At 35.7% G+C, this 19,088-nt stretch overlaps 13 non-coding genes across 13 annotated transcripts; all 13 read right to left on the bottom strand.

Annotated features, from left to right (window-relative positions):
* Window positions 1-325: 325 nt before the first annotated feature.
* On the bottom strand, window positions 326-398 carry TRNAR-ACG (transfer RNA arginine (anticodon ACG)). The gene has a single exon. It is a non-coding gene; the product is annotated as a tRNA-Arg (tRNA).
* Window positions 399-1,405: 1,007 nt separating this feature from the next.
* TRNAH-GUG (transfer RNA histidin (anticodon GUG)) lies at window positions 1,406-1,477 on the bottom strand. Its single transcript has one exon. It is a non-coding gene; the product is annotated as a tRNA-His (tRNA).
* Window positions 1,478-2,063: 586 nt separating this feature from the next.
* Window positions 2,064-2,136, bottom strand: TRNAR-GCG (transfer RNA arginine (anticodon GCG)). Its single transcript has one exon. It is a non-coding gene; the product is annotated as a tRNA-Arg (tRNA).
* A 505-nt stretch (window positions 2,137-2,641) lies between these two features.
* On the bottom strand, window positions 2,642-2,714 carry TRNAR-ACG (transfer RNA arginine (anticodon ACG)). Its single transcript has one exon. It is a non-coding gene; the product is annotated as a tRNA-Arg (tRNA).
* Window positions 2,715-3,221: 507 nt separating this feature from the next.
* On the bottom strand, window positions 3,222-3,294 carry TRNAR-ACG (transfer RNA arginine (anticodon ACG)). The gene has a single exon. It is a non-coding gene; the product is annotated as a tRNA-Arg (tRNA).
* A 2,825-nt stretch (window positions 3,295-6,119) lies between these two features.
* On the bottom strand, window positions 6,120-6,192 carry TRNAR-ACG (transfer RNA arginine (anticodon ACG)). Its single transcript has one exon. It is a non-coding gene; the product is annotated as a tRNA-Arg (tRNA).
* Window positions 6,193-6,698: 506 nt separating this feature from the next.
* TRNAR-ACG (transfer RNA arginine (anticodon ACG)) lies at window positions 6,699-6,771 on the bottom strand. The gene has a single exon. It is a non-coding gene; the product is annotated as a tRNA-Arg (tRNA).
* Window positions 6,772-7,278: 507 nt separating this feature from the next.
* Window positions 7,279-7,351, bottom strand: TRNAR-ACG (transfer RNA arginine (anticodon ACG)). The gene has a single exon. It is a non-coding gene; the product is annotated as a tRNA-Arg (tRNA).
* A 1,661-nt stretch (window positions 7,352-9,012) lies between these two features.
* TRNAH-AUG (transfer RNA histidin (anticodon AUG)) lies at window positions 9,013-9,085 on the bottom strand. Its single transcript has one exon. It is a non-coding gene; the product is annotated as a tRNA-His (tRNA).
* Window positions 9,086-11,907: 2,822 nt separating this feature from the next.
* On the bottom strand, window positions 11,908-11,980 carry TRNAH-AUG (transfer RNA histidin (anticodon AUG)). Its single transcript has one exon. It is a non-coding gene; the product is annotated as a tRNA-His (tRNA).
* Window positions 11,981-14,223: 2,243 nt separating this feature from the next.
* TRNAR-GCG (transfer RNA arginine (anticodon GCG)) lies at window positions 14,224-14,296 on the bottom strand. Its single transcript has one exon. It is a non-coding gene; the product is annotated as a tRNA-Arg (tRNA).
* Window positions 14,297-15,960: 1,664 nt separating this feature from the next.
* On the bottom strand, window positions 15,961-16,033 carry TRNAH-AUG (transfer RNA histidin (anticodon AUG)). The gene has a single exon. It is a non-coding gene; the product is annotated as a tRNA-His (tRNA).
* A 1,663-nt stretch (window positions 16,034-17,696) lies between these two features.
* TRNAR-GCG (transfer RNA arginine (anticodon GCG)) lies at window positions 17,697-17,769 on the bottom strand. Its single transcript has one exon. It is a non-coding gene; the product is annotated as a tRNA-Arg (tRNA).
* Window positions 17,770-19,088: the final 1,319 nt, after the last annotated feature.

Here is a 19,088-nt window from a genome sequence, read left to right as displayed (position 1 = left end):
ATGTAATGAACTTACTCAGACAGAGCACAAACATTCTTCTTTCCTGAATTCCAGAATTTATGTCAAATTCCCAGTCCTTTAGTAAAATAATTCACAATTAAATTATTCAAAGCATGTTAAGATAGCTTTATAATAAGCATTAAACACAAATAGTGCAAGCACCTTCAAAGAATCTGCTTACTTTCTGAAATTTTCTTAAGATTGAGTTTTGTGAAAAAATGGATGATTGAGAAACAAAATCAAAATGCCGTGACCTGTTTTCGAACCGGGGTTGCTGCGGCCACAACGCAGAGTACTAACCACTATGCGATCAAGGCAATATAAGCGAGCCAGGTAGGAGTCGAACCTACAATCTTCTGATCCGTAGTCAGACGCGTTATCCATTGCGCCACTGGCCCACGTGTTTTGTAGTAATTGAAGTGTCTTTCCTGTTTTTGAGCCTATTTTCAGAGTTTTATGGTTAATGAAGTATATACAGAATCACATTTTGGATATTGACTGTAGACTATCTGCAGGGATTGTTTCCCAAAAACGTTTTAGGTAAAATAATAATTGTGACTGCTAAAAGATATTTCAAAAATGTTATGAACTTACTCAGAAGGAAGCCCAAACATTCTTCTTTCCTGAATTCTAGAATTTATGTCAAATTCCCAGTACTTTAGTACAATAATTCACAATTAAATTATTCAAAGCATGTTAAGATAGCTTTATAATAAGCATTAAACACAAATAGTGCAAGCACCTTCAAAGAATCTGCTTACTTTCTGAAATTTTCTTAAGATTCAGTATTGTGAAAAAATGGATGATTGAGAAACAAAATCAAAATGCCGTGACCCATTTTCGAACCGTGGTTGCTGCGGCCACAACGCAGAGTACTAACCACTGTACAATCATGGAAATATAAGAGAGCCAGGTAAGAATTAAACCAACAATCTTCTGATCCGTAGTCAGACGCGTTATCCATTGCGCCACTGGCCCACGTGTTTTGTAGTAATTGAAGTGTCTTTCCTGTTTTTGAGCCTATTTTCAGAGTTTTATGGTTATGGAAGTGTATACAGAATCACATTTTGGAAATTGACTGTACACTATCTGCAGGGATTGTTTCCCAAAAACGTTTTAGGTAAAATAATAATTGTGACTGCTAAAAGATATTTCAAAAATGTAATGAACTTACTCAGAAGGAAGCCCAAACATTCTTCTTTCCTGAATTCTAGAATTTATGTCATATTCCCAGTACTTTAGTACAATAATTCACAATTAAATTATTCAAAGCATGTTAAGATAGCTTAATAATAAGCATTAAACACAAATAGTGCAAGCACCTTCAAAGAATCTGCTTACTTTCTGAAATTTTCATAAGATTCAGTATTGTGAAAAAATGGATGATTGAGAAACAAAATCAAAATGCCGTGACCCGGATTCGAACCGGGGTTGCTGCGGCCACAACGCAGAGTACTAACCACTATACGATCACGGCAATTTAAGCAAGCCAGGTAGGAGTCGAACCTACAAACTTATGATCCATAGTCAGACACGTAATCCATTGCGCCACTGGCCCAGGTGCCCTGTAGTAATTGAAGTGTTTTTCCTGTTTTTGAGCCTGTTTTAAAGTTTTATGGTTATTGAAGTATATACAGAATCACATTTTGGAAATTGACTATACACTATCTGCAGGGATTGATTCCCAAAAACGTTTTAGGTACAATAATCCTTGTGACTGCTAAAAGATCTTTCAAAAATGTAATGAACTTACTCAGACAGAGCCCAAACATTCTTCTTTCCTGAATTCCAGAATTTATGTCAAATTCCCAGTCCTTTATTAAAATAATTCACAATTAAATTATTCAAAGCATGTTAAGATAGCTTTATAATAAGCATTAAACACAAATAGTGCAAGCACCTTCAAAGAATCTGCTTACTTTCTGAAATTTTCTTAAGATTCAGTATTGTGAAAAAATGGATGATTGAGAAACAAAATCAAAATGCCGTGACCTGTTTTCAAACCGGGGTTGCTGCGGCCACAACGCAGAGTACTAACCACTATACGATCACGTCAATTTAAGCGAGCCAGGTAGGAGTCGAACCTACAAACTTATGATCCGCAGTCAGACACGTTATCCATTGCGCCACTGGCCCAGGTGCCCTGTAGTAATTGAAGTGTCTTTCCTGTTTTTGAGCCAGTTTTGGAGTTTTATGGTTATTGAAGTATATACAGAATCACATTTTGGAAATTGACTGTACACTATCTGCAGGGATTGTTTCCCAAAAACGTTTTAGGTAAAATAATCCTTGTGACTGCTAAAAGATCTTTAAAAAATGTGATGAACTTACTCAGACAGAGCCCAAACATTCTTCTTTCCTGAATTCCAGAATTTATGTCAAATTCCCAGTCCTTTAGTACAATAATTCACAATTAAATTATTCAAAGCATGTTAAGATAGCTTTATAATAAGCATTAAACACAAATAGTGCAAGCACCTTCAAAGAATCTGCTTACTTTCTGAAATTTTCTTAAGATTCAGTATTGTGAAAAAATGGATGATTGAGAAACAAAATCAAAATGCCGTGACCTGTTTTCAAACTGGAGTTGCTGCGGCCACAACTCAGAGTACTAACCACTATACGATCAAGGCAATATAAGCGAGCCAGGTAGGAGTCGAACCTACAATCTTCTGATCCGTAGTCAGACGCGTTATCCATTGCGCCACTGGCCCAAGTGTTTTGTAGTAATTGAAGTGTCTTTCCTGTTTTTGAGCCGATTTTCAGAGTTTTATGGTTATTGAAGTGTATACAGAATCACATTTTGGAAATTGACTGTACACTATCTGCAGGGATTGTTTCCCAAAAACGTTTTAGGTAAAATAATAATTGTGACTGCTAAAAGATATTTAAAAAATGTGATGAACTTACTCAGAAGGAAGCCCAAACATTCTTCTTTCCTGAATTCAAGAATTGATGTCAAATTCCAAGTACTTTAGTACAATAATTCACAATTAAATTATTCAAAGCATGTTAAGATAGCTTTATAATAAGCATTAAACACAAATAGTGCAAGCACCTTCAAAGAATCTGTTTACTTTCTGAAATTTTCTTAAGATTGAGTTTTGTGAAAAAATGGATGATTGAGAAACAAAATCAAAATGCTGTGACCTGTTTTCGAACCGGGGTTGCTGCGGCCACAACGCAGAGTACTAACCACTATGCGATCAAGGCAATATAAGCGAGCCAGGTAGGAGTCGAACCTACAATCTTCTGATCCGTAGTCAGACGCGTTATCCATTGCGCCACTGGCCCACGTGTTCTGTAATAATTGAAGTGTCGTTCCTGTTTTTGAGCCTATTTTCAGAGTTTTATGGTTATTGAAGTATATACAGAATCACATTTTGGAAATTGACTGTAGACTATCTGCAGGGATTGTTTCCCAAAAACGTTTTAGGTAAAATAATAATTGTGACTGCTAAAAGATATTTCAAAAATGTGATGAACTTACTCAGAAGGAAGCCCAAACATTCTACTTTCCTGAATTCTAGAATTTATGTCAAATTCCCAGTCCTTTAGTACAATAATTCACAATTAAATTATTCAAAGCATGTTAAGATAGCTTTATAATAAGCATTAAACACAAATAGTGCAAGCACCTTCAAAGAATTTGCTTACTTTCTGAAATTTTCTTAAGATTCAGTATTGTGAAAAAATGGATGATTGAGAAACAAAATCAAAATGCTGTGACCCGGATTCGAACCGGGGTTGCTGCGGCCACAACACAGAGTACTAACCACTATACGATCACGGCAAATTAAGCGAGCCAGGTAGGAGTCAAACCTACAATCTACAGATCCATAGTCAGACACATTATCCATTGCCCACTGTCCCGGGTGTCTTGTAGTAATAGAAGTGTCTTTCCTGTTTTTGAGCCTGTTTTCAGAATTTTATGGTTATTGAAGTATATACAGAATCACATTTTGGTAATTGACTGTACACTATCTGCAGGGATTGTTTCCCAAAAACGTTTTAGGTAAAATAATCCTTGTGACTGCTAAAAGATCTTTAAAAAATGTGATGAACTTACTCAGACAGAGCCCAAACATTCTTCTTTCCTGAATTCCAGAATTTATGTCAAATTCCCAGTCCTTTAGTACAATAATTCACAATTAAATTATTCAAAGCATGTTAAGATAGCTTTATAATAAGCATTAAACACAAATAGTGCAAGCACCGTCAAAGATTCTTCTTACTTTCAGAAATTTTCTTAAGATTCAGTATTGTGAAAAAATGGATGATTGAGAAACAAAATCATAATGCCAAGACCCATTTTCGAACCAGGGTTGCTGCGGCCACAACGCAGAGTACAAACCACTGTACAATCATGGAAATATAAGCGAGCCAGGTAGGAATTGAACCAACATCCTTCTGATCCGTAGTCAGACGCTTTATCCATTGTGCCACTGGCCCAAGTGTTTTGTAGAAATTGAAGTGTCTTTCCTGTTTTTGAGCCTATTTTCAGAGTTTTATGGTTATTGAAGTGTATACAGAATCACATTTTGGAAATTGACTGTACACTATCTGCAGGGATTGTTTCCCAAAAACGTTTTAGGTAAAATAATAATCCTTGTGACTGCTAAAAGATATTTCAAAAATGTGATGAACTTACTCAGAAGTAAGCCCAAACATTCTTCTTTCCTGAATTCTAGAATTTATGTCAAATTCCAAGTACTTTAGTACAATAATTCACAATTAAATTATTCAAAGCATGTTATGATAGCTTTATAATAAGCATTAAACACAAATAGTGCAAGCACCTTCAAAGAATCTGCTTACTTTCTGAAATTTTCTTAAGATTCAGTATTGTGAAAAAATGGATGATTGAGAAACAAAATCAAAATGCCGTGACCTGTTTTCGAACCGGGGTTGCTGCGGCCACAACTCAGAGTACTAACCACTATACGATCACGGCAAATTAAGCGAGCCAGGTAGGAGTCGAACCTACAATCTACAGATCCATAGTCATACACGTTATCCATTGCCCACTGTCCCGGGTGTCTTGTAGTAATAGAAGTGTCTTTCCTGTTTTTGAGCCTGTTTTCAGAATTTTATGGTTATTGAAGTATATACAGAATCACATTTTGGTAATTGACTGTACACTATCTGCAGGGATTGTTTCCCAAAAACGTTTTAGGTAAAATAATCCTTGTGACTGCTAAAAGATCTTTAAAAAATGTGATGAACTTACTCAGACAGAGCCCAAACATTCTTCTTTCCTGAATTCCAGAATTTATGTCAAATTCCCAGTCCTTTAGTACAATAATTCACAATTAAATTATTCAAAGCATGTTAAGATAGCTTTATAATAAGCATTAAACACAAATAGTGCAAGCACCTTCAAAGAATCTTCATACTTTCTGTAATTTTCTTAAGATTCAGTTTTGTGAAAAAATGGATGATTGAGAAACAAAATCATAATGCCAAGACCCATTTTCGAACCAGGGTTGCTGCGGCCACAACGCAGAGTACAAACCACTGTACAATCATGGAAATATAAGCGAGCCAGATAGAAATTGAACCAACAATCTTCTGATCCGTAGTCAGACGCGTTATCCATTGCGCCACCGGACCAGTTGCTTTGTAGTAATTGAAGTGTCTTTCCTGTTTTTGAGCCTGTTTTCAGAGTTTTATGGTTATTGAAGTATATACAGAATCACATTTTGGAAATTGACTGTACACTATCTGCAGGGATTGTTTCCCAAAAATGTTTTAGGTACAATAATCTTTGTGACTGCTAAAAGATCTTTCAAAACTGTAATGAACTTACTCAGACAGAGCCCAAACATTCTTCTTTCCTGAATTCCAGAATTTATGTCAAATTCCCAGTCCTTTATTAAAATAATTCACAATTAAATTATTCAAAGCATGTTAAGATAGCTTTATAATAAGCATTAAACACAAATAGTGCAAGCACCTTCAAAGAATCTGCTTACTTTCTGAAATTTTCTTAAGATTCAGTATTGTGAAAAAATGGATGATTGAGAAACAAAATCAAAATGCCGTGACCTGTTTTCGAACTGGGGTTGCTGCGGCCACAACTCAGAGTACTAACCACTATACGATCATGGCAATATAAGCGAGCCAGGTAGGAGTCGAACCTACAATCTTCTGATCCGTAGTCAGACGCGTTATCCATTGCGCCACTGGCCCAAGTGTTTTGTAGAAATTGAAGTGTCTTTCCTGTTTTTGAGCCTGTTTTCAGAGTTTTATGGTTATTGAAGTGTATACAGAATCACATTTTGGAAATTGACTGTACGCTATCTGCAGGGATTGATTCCCAAAAACGTTTTAGGTACAATAATCTTTGTGACTGCTAAAAGATCTTTCAAAAATGTAATGAACTTACTCAGACAGAGCACAAACATTCTTCTTTCCTGAATTCCAGAATTTATGTCAAATTCCCAGTCCTTTAGTAAAATAATTCACAATTAAATTATTCAAAGCATGTTAAGATAGCTTTATAATAAGCATTAAACACAAATAGTGCAAGCACCTTCAAAGAATCTGCTTACTTTCTGAAATTTTCTTAAGAATGAGTTTTGTGAAAAAATGGATGATTGAGAAACAAAATCAAAATGCCGTGATCTGTTTTCGAACCGGGGTTGCTGCGGCCAAAACGCAGAGTACTAACCACTATGCAATCAATGCAATATAAGCGAGCCAGGTAGGAGTCGAACCTACAATCTTCTGATCCGTAGTCAGACGCGTTATCCATTGCGCCACTGGCCCAAGTGTTTTGTAGTAATTGAAGTGTCTCTCCTGTTTTTGAGCCTATTTTCAGAGTTTTATGGTTATTGAAGTGTATACAGAATCACATTTTGGAAATTGACTGTACACTATCTGCAGGGATTGTTTCCCAAAAACGTTTTAGGTAAAATAATAATTGTGACTGCTAAAAGATATTTAAAAAATGTGATGAACTTACTCAGAAGGAAGCCCAAACATTCTTCTTTCCTGAATTCTAGAATTTATGTCAAATTCCAAGTACTTTAGTACAATAATTCACAATTAAATTATTCAAAGCATGTTAAGATAGCTTTATAATAAGCATTAAACACAAATAGTGCAAGCACCTTCAAAAAATCTGCTTACTTTCTGAAATTTTCTTAAGATTCAGTATTGTGAAAAAATGGATGATTGAGAAACAAAATCAAAATGCCGTGACCTGTTTTCGAACTGGGGTTGCTGCGGCCACAACTCAGAGTACTAACCACTATACGACGAAGGCAATATAAGCGAGCCAGGTAGGAGTCGAACCTACAATCTTCTGATCCGTAGTCAGACGCGTTATCCATTGCGCCACTGGCCCAAGTGTTTTGTAGAAATTGAAGTGTCTTTCCTGTTTTTGAGCCTATTTTCAGAGTTTTATGGTTATTGAAGTGTATACAGAATCACATTTTGGAAATTGACTGTACACTATCTGCAGGGATTGTTTCCCAAAAACGTTTTAGGTAAAATAATAATTGTGACTGCTAAAAGATATTTCAAAAATGTGATGAACTTACTCAGAAGGAAGCCCAAACATTCTTCTTTCCTGAATTCTAGAATTTATGTCAAATTCCAAGTACTTTAGTACAATAATTCACAATTAAATTATTCAAAGCATGTTAAGATAGCTTTATAATAAGCATTAAACACAAATAGTGCAAGCACCTTCAAAGAATCTGCTTACTTTCTGAAATTTTCTTAAGATTCAGTATTGTGAAAAAATGGATGATTGAGAAACAAAATCAAAATGCCGTGACCCGGATTCGAACCGGGGTTGCTGCGGTCACAACGCAGAGTACTAACCACTTTACGATCACGGCAATTTAAGCGAGCCAGGTAGGAGTCGAACCTACAAACTTATGATCCATAGTCAGACACGTTATCCATTGCACCACTGGCCCAGGTGCCCTGTAGTAATTGAAGTGTCTTTCCTGTTTTTGAGCCTATTTTAAAGTTTTATGGTTATTGAAGTATATACAGAATCACATTTTGGAAATTGACTGTACACTATCTGCAGGGATTGATTCCCAAAAACGTTTTAGGTACAATAATCCTTGTGACTGCTAAAAGATCTTTCAAAAATGTAATGAACTTACTCAGACAGAGCACAAACATTCTTCTTTCCTGAATTCCAGAATTTATGTCAAATTCCCAGTCCTTTAGTAAAATAATTCACAATTAAATTATTCAAAGCATGTTAAGATAGCTTTATAATAAGCATTAAACACAAATAGTGCAAGCACCTTCAAGAATCTGCTTACTTTCTGAAATTTTCTTAAGATTGAGTTTTGTGAAAAAATGGATGATTGAGAAACAAAATCAAAATGCCGTGACCTGTTTTCGAACCGGGGTTGCTGCGGCCACAACGCAGAGTACTAACCACTATGCGATCAAGGCAATATAAGCAAGCCAGGTAGGAGTCGAACCTACAAACTTATGATCCATAGTCAGACACGTTATCCATTGCGCCACTGGCCCAGGTGCCTTGTAGCAATTTAAGTGTCTTTCCTGTTTTTGAGCCTGTTTTAAAGTTTTATGGTTATTGAAGTATATACAGAATCACATTTTGGAAATTGACTGTACACTATCTGCAGGGATTGATTCCCAAAAACGTTTTAGGTACAATAATCCTTGTGACTGCTAAAAGATCTTTCAAAAATGTAATGAACTTACTCAGACAGAGCACAAACATTCTTCTTTCCTGAATTCCAGAATTTATGTCAAATTCCCAGTCCTTTAGTAAAATAATTCACAATTAAATTATTCAAAGCATGTTAAGATAGCTTTATAATAAGCATTAAACACAAATAGTGCAAGCACCTTCAAGAATCTGCTTACTTTCTGAAATTTTCTTAAGATTGAGTTTTGTGAAAAAATGGATGATTGAGAAACAAAATCAAAATGCCGTGACCTGTTTTCGAACCGGGGTTGCTGCGGCCACAACGCAGAGTACTAACCACTATGCGATCAAGGCAATATAAGCGAGCCAGGTAGGAGTCGAACCTACAAACTTATGATCCATAGTCAGACACGTTATCCATTGCGCCACTGGCCCAGGTGCCTTGTAGCAATTTAAGTGTCTTTCCTGTTTTTGAGCCTGTTTTAAAGTTTTATGGTTATTGAAGTATATACAGAATCACATTTTGGAAATTGACTGTACACTATCTGCAGGGATTGATTCCCAAAAACGTTTTAGGTACAATAATCCTTGTGACTGCTAAAAGATCTTTCAAAAATGTAATGAACTTACTCAGACAGAGCAAAAACATTCTTCTTTCCTGAATTCCAGAATTTATGTCAAATTCCCAGTCCTTTAGTAAAATAATTCACAATTAAATTATTCAAAGCATGTTAAGATAGCTTTATAATAAGCATTAAACACAAATAGTGCAAGCACCTTCAAAGAATCTGCTTACTTTCTGAAATTTTCTTAAGATTCAGTATTGTGAAAAAATGGATGATTGAGAAACAAAATCAAAATGCCGTGACCTGTTTTCGAACCGGGGTTGCTGCGGCCACAACGCAGAGTACTAACCACTATGCGATCAAGGCAACCTAAGCGAGCCAGGTAGGAGTCGAACCTACAATCTTCTGATCCGTAGTCAGACGCGTTATCCATTGCTCCACTGGCCCACGTGTTTTGTAGTAATTGAAGTGTCTTTCCTGTTTTTGAGCCTATTTTCAGAGTTTTATGGTTATTGAAGTATATACAGAATCACATTTTGGAAATTGACTGTAGACTATCTGCAGGGATTGTTTCCCAAAAACGTTTTAGGTAAAATAATAATTGTGACTGCTAAAAGATATTTCAAAAATGTGATGAACTTACTCAGAAGGAATCCCAAACATTCTTCTTTCCTGAATTCTAGAATTTATGTCAAATTCCCAGTACTTTAGTACAATAATTCACAATTAAATTATTCAAAGCATGTTAAGATAGCTTTATAATAAGCATTAAACACAAATAGTGCAAGCACCTTCAAAGAATCTGCTTACTTTCTGAAATTTTCTTAAGATTCAGTATTGTGAAAAAATGGATGATTGAGAAACAAAATCAAAATGCCGTGACTTGGATTCGAACCGGGGTTGCTGCGGACACAACGCAGAGTACTAACCACTATACGATCACGGCAATTTAGGCGAGCCAAGTAGGAGTCGAACCTACAATCTACAGATCCATAGTCAGACACGTTATCCATTGCCCACTGTCCCGGGTATCTTGTAGTAATTGAAGAGTCTTTCCTGTTTTTGAGCCTGTTTTCAGAATTTTATGGTTATTGAAGTATATACAGAATCACATTTTGGTAATTGACTGTACACTATCTGCAGGGATTGTTTCCCAAAAACGTTTTAGGTAAAATAATCCTTGTGACTGCTAAAAGATCTTTAAAAAATGTGATGAACTTACACAGACAGAGCCCAAACATTCTTCTTTCCTGAATTCCAGAATTTATGTCAAATTCCCAGTCCTTTAGTAAAATAATTCACAATTAAATTATTCAAAGCATGTTAAGATAGCTTTATAATAAGCATTAAACACAAATAGTGCAAGCACCTTCAAAGAATCTGCTTACTTTCTGAAATTTTCTTAAGATTCAGTATTGTGAAAAAATGGATGATTGAGAAACAAAATCATAATGCTGAGACCCATTTTCGAACCGTGGTTGCTGCGGCCACAACGCAGAGTACTAACCACTGTACAATCATGGAAATATAAGCAAGCCAGGTAGGAGTCGAACCTACAATCTTCTGATCTGTATTCAGACGCGTTATCCATTGCACCACTGGCCCAAGTGTTTCGTAGTAATTGAAGTGTCTTTCCTGTTTTTGAGCCTATTTTCAGAGTTTTATGGTTATTGAAGTGTATACAGAATCACATTTTGTAAATTGACTGTACACTATCTGCAGGGATTGTTTCCCAAAAATGTTTTAGGTACAATAATCCTTGTGACTGCTAAAAGATCTTTCAAAAATGTAATGAACTTACTCAGACAGAGCCCAAACATTCTTCTTTCCTGAATTCCAGAATTTATGTCAAATTCCCAGTCCTTTATTAAAATAATTCACAATTAAATTATTCAAAGCATGTTAAGAAAGCTTTATAATAAGCATTAAACACAAATAGTGCAAGCACCTTCAAAGAATCTTCTTACTTTCTGAAATTTTCTTAAGATTCAGTATTGTGAAAAAATGGATGATTGAGAAACAAAATCATAATGCCGAGACCCATTTTCGAACCGTGGTTGCTGCGGCCACAACGCAGAGTACTAACCACTGTACAATCATGAAAATATAAGCAAGCCAGGTAGGAGTCGAACCTACAATCTTCTGATCTGTATTCAGACGCGTTATCCATTGCACCACTGGCCCAAGTGTTTTGTAGTAATTGAAGTGTCTTTCCTGTTTTTGAGCCTATTTTCAGAGTTTTATGGTTATTGAAGTGTATACAGAATCACATTTTGTAAATTGACTGTACACTATCTGCAGGGATTGTTTCCCAAAAACGTTTTAGGTAAAATAATAATTGTGACTGCTAAAAGATATTTCAAAAATGTGATGAACTTACTCAGAAGGAAGCCCAAACATTCTTCTTTCCTGAATTCTAGAATTTATGTCAAATTCCAAGTACTTTAGTACAATAATTCACAATTAAATTATTCAAAGCATGTTAAGATAGCTTTATAATAAGCATTAAACACAAATAGTGCAAGCACCTTCAAAGAATCTGCTTACTTTCTGAAATTTTCTTCAGATTCAGTATTGTGAAAAAATGGATGATTGAGAAACAAAATCAAAATGCTGTGACCCGAATTCGAACCGGGGTTGCTGCGGCCACAACGCAGAGTACTAACCACTATACGATCATGGCAATTTAAGAGAGCCAGGTAGGAGTCGAACCTACAAACTTATGATCCATAGTCAGACACGTTATCCATTGCGCCACTGGCCCAGGTGCCCTGTAGCAATTTAAGTGTCTTTCCTGTTTTTGAGCCTGTTTTAAAGTTTTATGGTTATTGAAGTATATACAGAATCACATTTTGGAAATTGACTGTACACTATCTGCAGGGATTGATTACCAAAAACGTTTTAGGTACAATAATCCTTGTGACTGCTAAAAGATCTTTCAAAAATGTAATGAACTTACTCAGACAGAGCAAAAACATTCTTCTTTCCTGAATTCCAGAATTTATGTCAAATTCCCAGTCCTTTAGTAAAATAATTCACAATTAAATTATTCAAAGCATGTTAAGATAGCTTTATAATAAGCATTAAACACAAATAGTGCAAGCACCTTCAAAGAATCTGCTTACTTTCTGAAATTTTCTTAAGATTCAGTATTGTGAAAAAATGGATGATTGAGAAACAAAATCAAAATGCCGTGACCTGTTTTCGAACCGGGGTTGCTGCGGCCACAACGCAGAGTACTAACCACTATGCGATCAAGGCAACCTAAGCGAGCCAGGTAGGAGTCGAACCTACAATCTTCTGATCCGTAGTCAGACGCGTTATCCATTGCTCCACTGGCCCACGTGTTTTGTAGTAATTGAAGTGTCTTTCCTGTTTTTGAGCCTATTTTCAGAGTTTTATGGTTATTGAAGTATATACAGAATCACATTTTGGAAATTGACTGTAGACTATCTGCAGGGATTGTTTCCCAAAAACGTTTTAGGTAAAATAATAATTGTGACTGCTAAAAGATATTTCAAAAATGTGATGAACTTACTCAAAAGGAAGCCCAAACATTCTTCTTTCCTGAATTCTAGAATTTATGTCAAATTCCCAGTACTTTAGTACAATAATTCACAATTAAATTATTCAAAGCATGTTAAGATAGCTTTATAATAAGCATTAAACACAAATAGTGCAAGCACCTTCAAAGAATCTGCTTACTTTCTGAAATTTTCTTAAGATTCAGTATTGTGAAAAAATGGATGATTGAGAAACAAAATCAAAATGCCGTGACCTGGATTCGAACCGGGGTTGCTGCGGACACAACACAGAGTACTAACCACTATACGATCAAGGCAACCTAAGCGAGCCAGGTAGGAGTCGAACCTACAATCTTCTGATCCGTAGTCAGACGCGTTATCCATTGCTCCACTGGCCCACGTGTTTTGTAGTAATTGAAGTGTCTTTCCTGTTTTTGAGCCTATTTTCAGAGTTTTATGGTTATTGAAGTATATACAGAATCACATTTTGGAAATTGACTGTAGACTATCTGCAGGGATTGTTTCCCAAAAACGTTTTAGGTAAAATAATAATTGTGACTGCTAAAAGATATTTCAAAAATGTGATGAACTTACTCAAAAGGAAGCCCAAACATTCTTCTTTCCTGAATTCTAGAATTTATGTCAAATTCCCAGTACTTTAGTACAATAATTCACAATTAAATTATTCAAAGCATGTTAAGATAGCTTTATAATAAGCATTAAACACAAATAGTGCAAGCACCTTCAAAGAATCTGCTTACTTTCTGAAATTTTCTTAAGATTCAGTATTGTGAAAAAATGGATGATTGAGAAACAAAATCAAAATGCCGTGACCTGGATTCGAACCGGGGTTGCTGCGGACACAACACAGAGTACTAACCACTATACGATCACGGCAATTGAGGCGAGCCAAGTAGGAGTCGAACCTACAATCTACAGATCCGTAGTCAGACACGTTATCCATTGCCCACTGTCCCGGGTATCTTGTAGTAATTGAAGAGTCTTTCCTGTTTTTGAGCCTGTTTTCAGAATTTTATGGTTATTGAAGTATATACAGAATCACATTTTGGTAATTGACTGTACACTATCTGCAGGGATTGTTTCCCAAAAACGTTTTAGGTAAAATAATCCTTGTGACTGCTAAAAGATCTTTAAAAAATGTGATGAACTTACACAGACAGAGCCCAAACATTCTTCTTTCCTGAATTCCAGAATTTATGTCAAATTCCCAGTCCTTTAGTAAAATAATTCACAATTAAATTATTCAAAGCATGTTAAGATAGCTTTATAATAAGCATTAAACACAAATAGTGCAAGCACCTTCAAAGAATCTGCTTACTTTCTGAAATTTTCTTAAGATTCAGTATTGTGAAAAAATGGATGATTGAGAAACAAAATCAAAATGCCGTGACCTGTTTTCAAACCGGGGTTGCTGCGGCCACAACGCAGAGTACTAACCACTACACGATCACGTCAATTTAAGCGAGCCAGGTAGGAGTCGAACCTACAAACTTATGATCCGCAGTCAGACACGTTATCCATTGCGCCACTGGCCCAGGTGCCCTGTAGTAATTGAAGTGTCTTTCCTGTTTTTGAGCCAGTTTTGGAGTTTTATGGTTATTGAAGTATATACAGAATCACATTTTGGAAATTGACTGTACACTATCTGCAGGGATTGTTTCCCAAAAACGTTTTAGGTAAAATAATCCTTGTGACTGCTAAAAGATCTTTAAAAAATGTGATGAACTTACACAGACAGAGCCCAAACATTCTTCTTTCCTGAATTCCAGAATTTATGTCAAATTCCCAGTCCTTTAGTAAAATAATTCACAATTAAATTATTCAAAGCATGTTAAGATAGCTTTATAATAAGCATTAAACACAAATAGTGCAAGCACCTTCAAAGAATCTGCTTACTTTCTGAAATTTTCTTAAGATTCAGTATTGTGAAAAAATGGATGATTGAGAAACAAAATCATAATGCTGAGACCCATTTTCGAACCGTGGTTGCTGCGGCCACAACGCAGAGTACTAACCACTGTACAATCATGGAAATATAAGCAAGCCAGGTAGGAGTCGAACCTACAATCTTCTGATCTGTATTCAGACGCGTTATCCATTGCACCACTGGCCCAAGTGTTTCGTAGTAATTGAAGTGTCTTTCCTGTTTTTGAGCCTATTTTCAGAGTTTTATGGTTATTGAAGTGTATACAGAATCACATTTTGTAAATTGACTGTACACTATCTGCAGGGATTGTTTCCCAAAAATGTTTTAGGTACAATAATCCTTGTGACTGCTAAAAGATCTTTCAAAAATGTAATGAACTTACTCAGACAGAGCCCAAACATTCTTCTTTCCTGAATTCCAGAATTTATGTCAAATTCCCAGTCCTTTATTAAAATAATTCACAATTAAATTATTCAAAGCATGTTAAGAAAGCTTTATAATAAGCATTAAACACAAATAGTGCAAGCACCTTCAAAGAATCTTCTTACTTTCTGAAATTTTCTTAAGATTCAGTATTGTGAAAAAATGGATGATTGAGAAACAAAATCATAATGCCGAGACCCATTTTCGAACCGTGGTTGCTGCGGCCACAACGCAGAGTACTAACCACTGTACAATCATGAAAATATAAGCGAGCCAGGTAGGAGTCGAACCTACAATCTTCTGATCTGTATTCAGACGCGTTATCCATTGCACCACTGGCCCAAGTGTTTTGTAGTAATTGAAGTGTCTTTCCTGTTTTTGAGCCTATTTTCAGAGTTTTATGGTTATTGAAGTGTATACAGAATCACATTTTGTAAATTGACTGTACACTATCTGCAGGGATTGTTTCCCAAAAACGTTTTAGGTAAAATAATAATTGTGACTGCTAAAAGATATTTCAAAAATGTGATGAACTTACTCAGAAGGAAGCCCAAACATTCTTCTTTCCTGAATTCTAGAATTTATGTCAAATTCCAAGTACTTTAGTACAATAATTCACAATTAAATTATTCAAAGCATGTTAAGATAGCTTTATAATAAGCATTAAACACAAATAGTGCAAGCACCTTCAAAGAATCTGCTTACTTTCTGAAATTTTCTTCAGATTCAGTATTGTGAAAAAATGGATGATTGAGAAACAAAATCAAAATGCTGTGACCCGAATTCGAACCGGGGTTGCTGCGGCCACAACGCAGAGTACTAACCACTATACGATCATGGCAATTTAAGAGAGCCAGGTAGGAGTCGAACCTACAAACTTATGATCCATAGTCAGACACGTTATCCATTGCGCCACTGGCCCAGGTGCCCTGTAGCAATTTAAGTGTCTTTCCTGTTTTTGAGCCTGTTTTAAAGTTTTATGGTTATTGAAGTATATACAGAATCACATTTTGGAAATTGACTGTACACTATCTGCAGGGATTGATTACCAAAAACGTTTTAGGTACAATAATCCTTGTGACTGCTAAAAGATCTTTCAAAAATGTAATGAACTTACTCAGACAGAGCAAAAACATTCTTCTTTCCTGAATTCCAGAATTTATGTCAAATTCCCAGTCCTTTAGTAAAATAATTCACAATTAAATTATTCAAAGCATGTTAAGATAGCTTTATAATAAGCATTAAACACAAATAGTGCAAGCACCTTCAAAGAATCTGCTTACTTTCTGAAATTTTCTTAAGATTCAGTATTGTGAAAAAATGGATGATTGAGAAACAAAATCAAAATGCCGTGACCTGTTTTCGAACCGGGGTTGCTGCGGCCACAACGCAGAGTACTAACCACTATGCGATCAAGGCAACCTAAGCGAGCCAGGTAGGAGTCGAACCTACAATCTTCTGATCCGTAGTCAGACGCGTTATCCATTGCTCCACTGGCCCACGTGTTTTGTAGTAATTGAAGTGTCTTTCCTGTTTTTGAGCCTATTTTCAGAGTTTTATGGTTATTGAAGTATATACAGAATCACATTTTGGAAATTGACTGTAGACTATCTGCAGGGATTGTTTCCCAAAAACGTTTTAGGTAAAATAATAATTGTGACTGCTAAAAGATATTTCAAAAATGTGATGAACTTACTCAAAAGGAAGCCCAAACATTCTTCTTTCCTGAATTCTAGAATTTATGTCAAATTCCCAGTACTTTAGTACAATAATTCACAATTAAATTATTCAAAGCATGTTAAGATAGCTTTATAATAAGCATTAAACACAAATAGTGCAAGCACCTTCAAAGAATCTGCTTACTTTCTGAAATTTTCTTAAGATTCAGTATTGTGAAAAAATGGATGATTGAGAAACAAAATCAAAATGCCGTGACCTGGATTCGAACCGGGGTTGCTGCGGACACAACACAGAGTACTAACCACTATACGATCACGGCAATTGAGGCGAGCCAAGTAGGAGTCGAACCTACAATCTACAGATCCGTAGTCAGACACGTTATCCATTGCCCACTGTCCCGGGTATCTTGTAGTAATTGAAGAGTCTTTCCTGTTTTTGAGCCTGTTTTCAGAATTTTATGGTTATTGAAGTATATACAGAATCACATTTTGGTAATTGACTGTACACTATCTGCAGGGATTGTTTCCCAAAAACGTTTTAGGTAAAATAATCCTTGTGACTGCTAAAAGATCTTTAAAAAATGTGATGAACTTACACAGACAGAGCCCAAACATTCTTCTTTCCTGAATTCCAGAATTTATGTCAAATTCCCAGTCCTTTAGTAAAATAATTCACAATTAAATTATTCAAAGCATGTTAAGATAGCTTTATAATAAGCATTAAACACAAATAGTGCAAGCACCTTCAAAGAATCTGCTTACTTTCTGAAATTTTCTTAAGATTCAGTATTGTGAAAAAATGGATGATTGAGAAACAAAATCAAAATGCCGTGACCTGTTTTCAAACCGGGGTTGCTGCGGCCACAACGCAGAGTACTAACCACTACACGATCACGTCAATTTAAGCGAGCCAGGTAGGAGTCGAACCTACAAACTTATGATCCGCAGTCAGACACGTTATCCATTGCGCCACTGGCCCAGGTGCCCTGTAGTAATTGAAGTGTCTTTCCTGTTTTTGAGCCAGTTTTGGAGTTTTATGGTTATTGAAGTATATACAGAATCACATTTTGGAAATTGACTGTACACTATCTGCAGGGATTGTTTCCCAAAAACGTTTTAGGTAAAATAATCCTTGTGACTGCTAAAAGATCTTTAAAAAATGTGATGAACTTACACAGACAGAGCCCAAACATTCTTCTTTCCTGAATTCCAGAATTTATGTCAAATTCCCAGTCCTTTAGTAAAATAATTCACAATTAAATTATTCAAAGCATGTTAAGATAGCTTTATAATAAGCATTAAACACAAATAGTGCAAGCACCTTCAAAGAATCTGCTTACTTTCTGAAATTTTCTTAAGATTCAGTATTGTGAAAAAATGGATGATTGAGAAACAAAATCATAATGCTGAGACCCATTTTCGAACCGTGGTTGCTGCGGCCACAACGCAGAGTACTAACCACTGTACAATCATGGAAATATAAGCAAGCCAGGTAGGAGTCGAACCTACAATCTTCTGATCTGTATTCAGACGCGTTATCCATTGCACCACTGGCCCAAGTGTTTCGTAGTAATTGAAGTGTCTTTCCTGTTTTTGAGCCTATTTTCAGAGTTTTATGGTTATTGAAGTGTATACAGAATCACATTTTGTAAATTGACTGTACACTATCTGCAGGGATTGTTTCCCAAAAATGTTTTAGGTACAATAATCCTTGTGACTGCTAAAAGATCTTTCAAAAATGTAATGAACTTACTCAGACAGAGCCCAAACATTCTTCTTTCCTGAATTCCAGAATTTATGTCAAATTCCCAGTCCTTTATTAAAATAATTCACAATTAAATTATTCAAAGCATGTTAAGAAAGCTTTATAATAAGCATTAAACACAAATAGTGCAAGCACCTTCAAAGAATCTTCTTACTTTCTGAAATTTTCTTAAGATTCAGTATTGTGAAAAAATGGATGATTGAGAAACAAAATCATAATGCCGAGACCCATTTTCGAACCGTGGTTGCTGCGGCCACAACGCAGAGTACTAACCACTGTACAATCATGAAAATATAAGCGAGCCAGGTAGGAGTCGAACCTACAATCTTCTGATCTGTATTCAGACGCGTTATCCATTGCACCACTGGCCCAAGTGTTTTGTAGTAATTGAAGTGTCTTTCCTGTTTTTGAGCCTATTTTCAGAGTTTTATGGTTATTGAAGTGTATACAGAATCACATTTTGTAAATTGACTGTACACTATCTGCAGGGATTGTTTCCCAAAAACGTTTTAGGTAAAATAATAATTGTGACT

The sequence above is a fragment of the Taudactylus pleione genome, unplaced genomic scaffold, assembly GCF_031769625.1.
Source record: "Taudactylus pleione unplaced genomic scaffold, aTauple2 ptg000551l, whole genome shotgun sequence".
Lineage (NCBI taxonomy): Eukaryota > Metazoa > Chordata > Amphibia > Anura > Myobatrachidae > Taudactylus > Taudactylus pleione.
Note: the sequence above shows the minus strand (reverse complement) of the source record. Positions and strands in the feature narration are given on the sequence as shown.